The sequence below is a fragment of the Triticum aestivum genome, chromosome 7A (genome assembly GCF_018294505.1).
Source record: "Triticum aestivum cultivar Chinese Spring chromosome 7A, IWGSC CS RefSeq v2.1, whole genome shotgun sequence".
Lineage (NCBI taxonomy): Eukaryota > Viridiplantae > Streptophyta > Magnoliopsida > Poales > Poaceae > Triticum > Triticum aestivum.
The window spans coordinates 548,986,399-548,994,576 of NC_057812.1; positions in this window are offsets into that span (position 1 = coordinate 548,986,399).

Sequence of the window (8,178 nt, forward strand, 5' to 3'; positions counted from 1 at the left end):
CCAAGACAGGCCCTTCTCTTTTCAGGAGGTAAGCCGCATGGGGATGCCAGATCGGAACTCGGGGGCCGCTGCCCATGCAGGGTCACGCGGCTCGGTGATGTAGAACCACCCCGATTGCCACCCCTTTATGGTTTCCACAAAGGAGCCCTCAAGCCATGTAACATTGGGCATCTTGCCCACCATGGCGCCTCCGCACTCCGCCTAGCGGCCGCCCACAACCTTTGGCTTGACATTGAAGGTCTTCAACCATAAGCCGAAGTGGGGATTGATGCGGAGGAAGGCCTCGCACACGATGATAAATGCCGAGATATTGAGGATGAAATTCGGGGCCAGATCGTGGAAATCCAGGTCGTAGTAGAACATGAGCCCCCGGACGAATGGGTGGAGAGGGAATCCCAGCCCGCGGAGGAAATGGGTAAGTAACACTACCCTCTCATGGGGCCCGGGGGTGGGGATGAGCTGCCCCTCATCTGGGAGCCGGTGCGCGATGTCGTCGGGCAGGTATCCGGCTCTCCTCAGCTTCTTGATGTCTCCCTCCATGACAGAGCAGACCATCCACCCGCCTCCCGCTCCGGACATGGTGGGAGAAGGTTGAGGTGGGAAGTGTGGACTTGGGCGCTAGAGCTTGAGTGTGCGAAAATGGATGAGCAAAGGAGGAAGAAGGCGTGGATGAAAAGGTGAATCCTTATCCCTTTATATGGGCGGATGAAACTAAGCGTCCCTACTAGCCTAGTAAAATTCGCTCGTCCCCCAAGCGCCGCAATCGATGGCGCGGTTGGGTTACCCACACCCGTATTGATGAGAATCCCGTGATAAAGGGACACGATCTCTGTTTTGACAAGACGTGTCAAAAAACTGCCTCGCGTTATGTACGGGGCTAATTAAAGGAAACGGTTCGAATAATCACCGGGCCATGACATAACGTCATGCTACCAAAACAAGTCAGCAAATTAGATTTGCGAAAATAGTATTCTCTCTACGGTGGTATGTGGAACTTATTTTGCAGGGTCGGACACTATCCTTGTATTCAAATTCTTCCGTGGTGTATTCGGAGGAGGAGCCCGCCTTGCAATGCCGAAGACAATACTGCGTGCCGGACTCATCGTCATTGAAGCCTGGTTCAGGGGCTACTGAGGGAGTCCTGGATTAGGGGGTTTCCGGACAGCCGGACTATATCCTTTGGCCGGACTGTTAGACTATGAAGATACAAGATTGAAGACTTTGTCCCGTGTCCGGATGGGACTTTCCTTCGTGTGGAAGGCAAACTTGGCAATACGGATATGTAGATATCCTCCCATTGTAACCGACTCTGTGTAACCCTAGCCCTCTCCGATGTCTATATAAACCGGAGGGTTTTAGTCCATAGGACAAACAGACAATCATACCATAGGCTAGCTTCTAGGGTTTAGCCTCTCCGATCTCGTGGTAGATCTACTCTTGTACTATCCATATCATCAATAGTAATCAAGCAGGAAATAGGGTTTTACCTCCATCAAGAGGGCCCAAACCTGGGTAAAACATTGTGTCCCTTGTCTCCTGTTACCATCCGGCCTAGACGCACAGTTCAGGACCCCCTACCCGAGATCCGCCGGTTTTGACACTGACAATATCTATCACAAGTCGATCCTAAACCCTAGCCGCCGCCGCTTCCGCACCCGCGCGCCGCCCCCAGGGCAGTCGGCCTCCATGACTGCCGCCAGGGGCCGCGCCGCCCGTACCTAGGGTTCGTTCGCCGGCCGTGTTGGCCGGCTGCCCTAAAGAGTCTTCCCCCCCCCCATCCTTTGATCCGGATTTTCTCTCTTTTGCCGGTCGCTTTGATCGACGTCTCTTTTTTGGTTTTTCGATCTATGTGATCCAGTTTGCGTCGCCCATCGCCGCCGTCGATCTCGTGCGCCTCTACTCCAACACCGGCGCGATCGACCGGCTTCTTCACCGACCCGACAGCCTCGCGCGTCGTCCGCGCGTCTGCCCATCGGTCGCCCCGACCCGACGGCCTTGCGCGGCGTCCTTGTGTTGGCCCGCCGGTCGCCCCGACCCGGCGGCCTCGCGTCATGCGGCGGCCCTTCACCGCCGCCGTTCGCGCGACGGCCCGCCCGTCGATCTACGCCGGCCGTCACCGCCCTGCTCTGACCAGGACACCTGCATCACCTGACCCCGCGGCCTCGCGCCATGTGGCGGCCAATCATAGCCGCCCTGCCGCCCGCCGCCGGCGGCTTCATCTCGAACTCCGCCGCCACCGCGCCTCCACCGAGCGGCGTCCCCAACCTCGTGCGCGATCGGATTGATCACCCGCACGCCGCCGCGATCCGCCTCATCTACGCCGTGCGACCGACCTGGCCCGTCGATTGCGCGCGTCTCCGCAGGCCCCATAAAGACCGTCCTGAGTTCAGCGCGCCCCTCTACCGATCGAGCAATGGGCTGCCCCTGCGTCACCCCGTCGGGCCGCAGCGCCGCCGCTCCGTGGTTCTTCTCCCAGCTGCACCGACCCACGTCACCGCTGCGTCGCCCCTTCGGGCCGTAGTACCGCGGCCCGCGGTCCACCGTCTCCCAGAGGTCGTCCGCTCCAGGTCATCCCCGTGGCAGCACCGACCCTCGCGCCGCCACTGCGTTGCCCCGTCGGGCCGTAGTGAGCGTGGCACGCGGTCCATGCCGCCGTCCAGAAGCCGTCCCCGTGGTTGCACCGACCCGTGCTCCTCCGTTGCGCCGCCCCTTCGGGATGTCGTGCCGCGGACCGCGGTCCCTGCCGCCGCCCCGAGGTCTTCCCGTCGTCACCCCGACCAGCCCGCTGCCGCTGCGTCGCCCCTTTGGGCCGTAGCGCGGTGGCCCACCGTTCACTTCGTCGTCCATGCGCGTTGACTTTTCGTGGTATGCGTCGCGCCACTTCCCTTGGCGTGGGAACGCCACCGTCTGCGCCGGTCTTCATCATGCTGTCGGGTTCTTCGCCTACTTCGAGCACCGCTGCCGCGCTCCTAATCTAGCCGCCGCTGCCACCGTCAGGCCGCCGTCGTTGCTCTTCTTTGGCCGCCGCCGCTACCCATGTAGCCGCCGCCGCCTGTCCACCTCCTTCGTCTTCGTCCAGCACCGGCCCGTCGCCAGCGTCGCCGTCATCTACCCCGACCAGCCCGCGGAGGGAATCCCAGCCCGCGGAGGAAATGGGTGAGTAACACTACCCTCTCATGGGGCCCGGGGGTGGGGATGAGCTGCCCCTCATCTGGGAGCCGGTGCGCGATGTCGTCGGGCAGGTATCCGGCTCTCCTCAGCTTCTTGATGTCTCCCTCCATGACGGAGCAGACCATCCACCCGCCTCCCGCTCCGGACATGGTGGGAGAAGGTTGAGGTGGGAAGTGTGGACTTGGGCGCTAGAGCTTGAGTGTGCGAAAATGGATGAGCAAAGGAGGAAGAAGGCGTGGATGAAAAGGTGAATCATTATCCCTTTATATGGGCGGATGAAACTAAGCGTCCCTACTAGCCTAGTAAAATTCGCTCGTCCCCCAAGCGCTGCAATCGATGGCGCGGTTGGGTTACCCACACCCGTATTGATGAGAATCCCGTGATAAAGGGACACGATCTCTGTTTTGACAAGACGTGTCAAAAAACTGCCTCGCGTTATGTACGGGGCTAGTTAAAGGAAACGGTTCGAATAATCACCGGGCCATGAAATAACGTCATGCTACCAAAACAAGTCAGCAAATTAGATTTGCGAAAATAGTATTCTCTCTACGGTGGTATGTGGAACTTATTTTGCAGGGTCGGACACTATCCTTGTATTCAAATTCTTCCGTGGTGTATTCAGAGGAGGAGCCCGCCTTGCAATGCCGAAGACAATACTGCGTGCCGGACTCATCGTCATTGAAGCCTGGTTCAGGGGCTACTGAGGGAGTCCTGGATTAGGGGGTTTCCGGACAGCCGGACTATATCCTTTGGCCGGACTGTTAGACTATGAAGATACAAGATTGAAGACTTTGTCCCGTGTCCGGATGGGACTTTCCTTCGTGTGGAAGGCAAACTTGGCAATACGGATATGTAGATATCCTCCCATTGTAACCGACTCTGTGTAACCCTAGCCCTCTCCGATGTCTATATAAATCGGAGGGTTTTAGTCCATAGGAAAACAGACAATCATACCATAGGCTAGCTTCTAGGGTTTAGCCTCTCCGATCTCGTGGTAGATCTACTCTTGTACTATCCATATCATCAATATTAATCAAGCAGGACGTAGGGTTTTACCTCCATCAAGAGGGCCCAAACCTGGGTAAAACATTGTGTCCCTTGTCTCCTGTTACCATCCGGCCTAGACGCACAGTTCAGTACCCCCTACCCGAGATCCGCCGGTTTTGACACTGACAATATCTATCACAAGTCGATCCTAAACCCTAGCCGCCGCCGCTTCCGCACCCGCACGCCGCCCCCAGGGCAGTCGGCCTCCATGACCGCCGCCAGGGGCCGCGCCGCCCGTACCTAGGGTTCGTTCGCCGGCCGTGTTGGCCGGCTGCCCTAAAGAGTCTCCCCCCCATCCTTTGATCCGGATTTTCTCTCTTTTGCCGGTCGCTTTGATCGACGTCTCTTTTTTGGTTTTTCGATCTATGTGATCCGGTTTGCGTCGCCCATCGCCGCCGTCGATCTCGTGCGCCTCTACTCCAACACCGGCGCGATCGGCCGGCTTCTTCACCGACCCGACAGCCTCGCGCGTCGTCCGCGCGTCTGCCCATCGGTCGCCCCGACCCGACGGCCTCGCGCGGCGTCCTTGTGTTGGCCCGCCGGTCGCCCTGACCCGGCGGCCTCGCGTCATGTGGCGGCCCTTCACCGCCGCCGTTCGCGCGACGGCCCGCCCGTCGATCTACGCCGGCCGTCACCGCCCTGCTCTGACCAGGACACCTGCATCACCTGACCCCGCGGCCTCGCGCCATGTGGCGGCCAATCATAGCCGCCCTGCCGCCCGCCGCCGGCGGGTTCATCTCGAACTCCGCCGCCACCGCGCCTCCACCGAGCGGCGTCCCCAACCTCGTGCGCGATCGGATTGATCACCCGCACGCCACCGCGATCCGCCTCATCTATGCCGTGCGACCGACCTGGCCCGTCGATTGCGCGCGTCTCCGCAGGCCCCATGAAGACCGTCCTGAGTTCAGCGCGCCCCTCTACCGATCGAGCAATGGGCTGCCCCTGCGTCACCCCGTCGGGCCGCAGCGCCGCCGCTCCGTGGTTCTTCTCCCAGCTGCACCGACCCACGTCACCGCTGCGTCGCCCCTTCGGGCCGTAGTACCGCGGCCCGCGGTCCACCGTCTCCCAGAGGTCGTCCGCTCCAGGTCATCCCCGTGGCAGCACCGACCCTCGCGCCGCCACTGCGTTGCCCCGTCGGGCCGTAGCGAGCGTGGCACGCGGTCCATGCCGCCGTCCAGAAGCCGTCCCCGTGGTTGCACCGACCCGTGCTCCTCCGTTGCGCCGCCCCTTCGGGATGCCGTGTCGCGGCCCGCAGTCCCTGCCGCCGCCCCGAGGTCTTCCCGTCGTCACCCCGACCAGCCCGCTGCCGCTGCGTCGCCCCTTTGGGCCGTAGCGCGGTGGCCCACCGTTCACTTCGTCGTCCACGCGCGTTGACTTTCCGTGGTATGCGTCGCGCCACCTCCCTTGGCGTGGGAACGCCACCGTCCGCGCCGGTCTTCATCATGCTGTCGGGTTCTTTGCCTACTTCGAGCACCGCTGCCGCGCTCCTAACCTAGCCGCCGCTGCCACCGTCAGGCCGCCGTCGTTGCTCTTCTTTGGCCGCCGCCGCTACCCATGTAGCCGCCGCCGCCTGTCCACCTCCTTCGTCTTCGTCCAGCACCGGCCCGTCGCCAGCGTCGCCGTCATCTACCCCGACCACTTCGTCTACTCCGACAACCGCAGGCGACATCGGCTCCGCGCTGATTGACGCCGCAACCGTCGTCGAGTCCTTCTCTGCTGGCCTCTCCGACTCCTCCGACATGACGTACAACTTGTGCAGGTCTTCGTCTATGCATGCCCAATGGTGGCAACATCAATGCGTGCCTTCGTCCACGACGTTTCCCCGGGCCTGGCAAGCCTGGCGCGGCGCTTCGTCAACTTCGTCTTCGTCCATCTACGCATGCCCGGTGCTGACAACACCGGTGTGTGCCTTCGTCTACGATGTGTCCCCGGGCTTGGCAAACCCGCTGCGACGCGTCGTCAACAACATCTTCTTCCCAGCGCACCACTACTTCGACACAAATGCGCCCATGCTAACTCGGCGCCTCCATGCGCCAGCGGCTCCACGGCGACTTCCTCGACACCGGTCACCCCGACTCGACATCGACCACGGCATTCTTCGCACGGCTACCTCGACCATGGCTCCACCACCCACGCTCTCGGCTACATCGACAAACGACACAAAGGGCTACCGCCAGCTTGAGCAACCTCGTCGGTTTTCACTCCAGCCATGACTCCGCGATGCGTCGACCGTTACGACTGTGGGGGGTGTCCGTCGGCTTGCCTTCGGATTCTTCTCCAGTCTCACCATCTGCGTCGCTACCGTTGTGACTGCGGGGGGTGTTGAGTAACGTGATTGTATTAAAAAACATAGGTTAGACTAGGAAATATTCTGGCTTACCGTGTACTCCAAGTAGATCATGTACTCCTATATATATGCCCACGAGGCTCAAGCAATACAACAACTATTCCACCAACCTCTCCCTTCTAACAAAGCCTATCGTCGAGCCCTCTGGCGGTAGGAAAAAGGTTATATTTAAAAAAAATCAAACAGGGATCAGTTCCGGAATTTATACCGCAAAAGGGTCAAAACACGAAATTTTGCCTCCAGAGACAAGGATTCCCAGGAGCCCATGAATGAGCTCAATGAAAAAGGAAGAAAGCTGCAAGGACCAATCATTAATTCTTGCGTCGTGTGATGGAAATCCCCAAGGTTGATGTGTTCCACTGCTCCCTAGGCGTGCTAGGATCATCAGATCATGCAAGTCTCACTCTTCATCATGCGAGCCTTGCAGCTTTCTTTGTCGGCCCATAACCGTCGAGAAGCAGCCCACGATTCTTCTTAGATAAACAGGCCACACACTCAGCCGCTACGGTTTGATCTTTGAAGGGCGCCCTCCTGTTTTTTTCCAGGATTATTTTTGGGCGGATCCAACATACATCGTCGATGCTAATACTTTCGCTTTTGTGCATCAACTAGGTAATCTAAACAGTTTTGTTAAGTCTCAGTCGACTGAGACTTTGTTATGTCTCAATGGATACTATCCTCCTTTGATTTTACATGGAGATTCGTACATAAAATTTATCTTTAGTTTTTTTCCTTCTTACTTACTATATCACCTGATTTAGACTTGGTTAAGTCTCATTCGACTGAGACCTAGCCACACCCTAATGCCTAATCTAAATGTCCAGTAACATTGCACAGTGAAATTTCTTGAGTGGCATTCCACAGTAGTCTGTCTTGGACAACAACCTCCACTCCACTCCACCGGGTTTCATCAGATCCAACAGCGAGCACAGCGAGCCCCTACCTACAGCAAGTGACAACTGAAGGTGGCACACCACAAAAGCGTGCATCACCTCAACATTCCATGAACGGTTTCTCCATTCAATCATTGATTCCAGACCACACTAGAAAACTAGGCGTGTGACCACGCCCTGTTGAGTAAACATCAAGCCTCGCAATCACCTCCCTCCCGCCCTCAGATTCCAGGGACCCCCGGCGTCGCCATGCCACTGAACCGCGAGCCAGCCACCAGCCGCGGGCGACCGTCACATCGCCGGCCGTTAGCCGCACCAGCGATTCACGCACGCACGTACGAGCACGACCGGTTGCTGCACTGCACTGCATCGGATGCCACTCCGGTGTCCGGAGCGAGTCTATCATTGCGCCCAGGACTGGATTGATCTGTCGGAGCGAGAAGTCGTCTGCGTCTTCGACAGCGGCGCTCACTGCGCGCATCATTGCGCAGCAGCAGCGGCGGAGGAGCGCAGAGCACTGAGTGAGGCGAACTGGTCGAAAAGGACCGGACTGGGTGGGCAACCCAGCCTTGCTCCCCACCCCAGCCCCAACGAGCCAGAGCTGGCCATAGTGGGATGGGATGGCCCGATGAAAAGCAAAATCTTGGACGCCAACGGTTCATCTTTCTTCATCACCTTATTAGAGCATCTACAACCGCAGTCACCTAATTTGACCCTTTA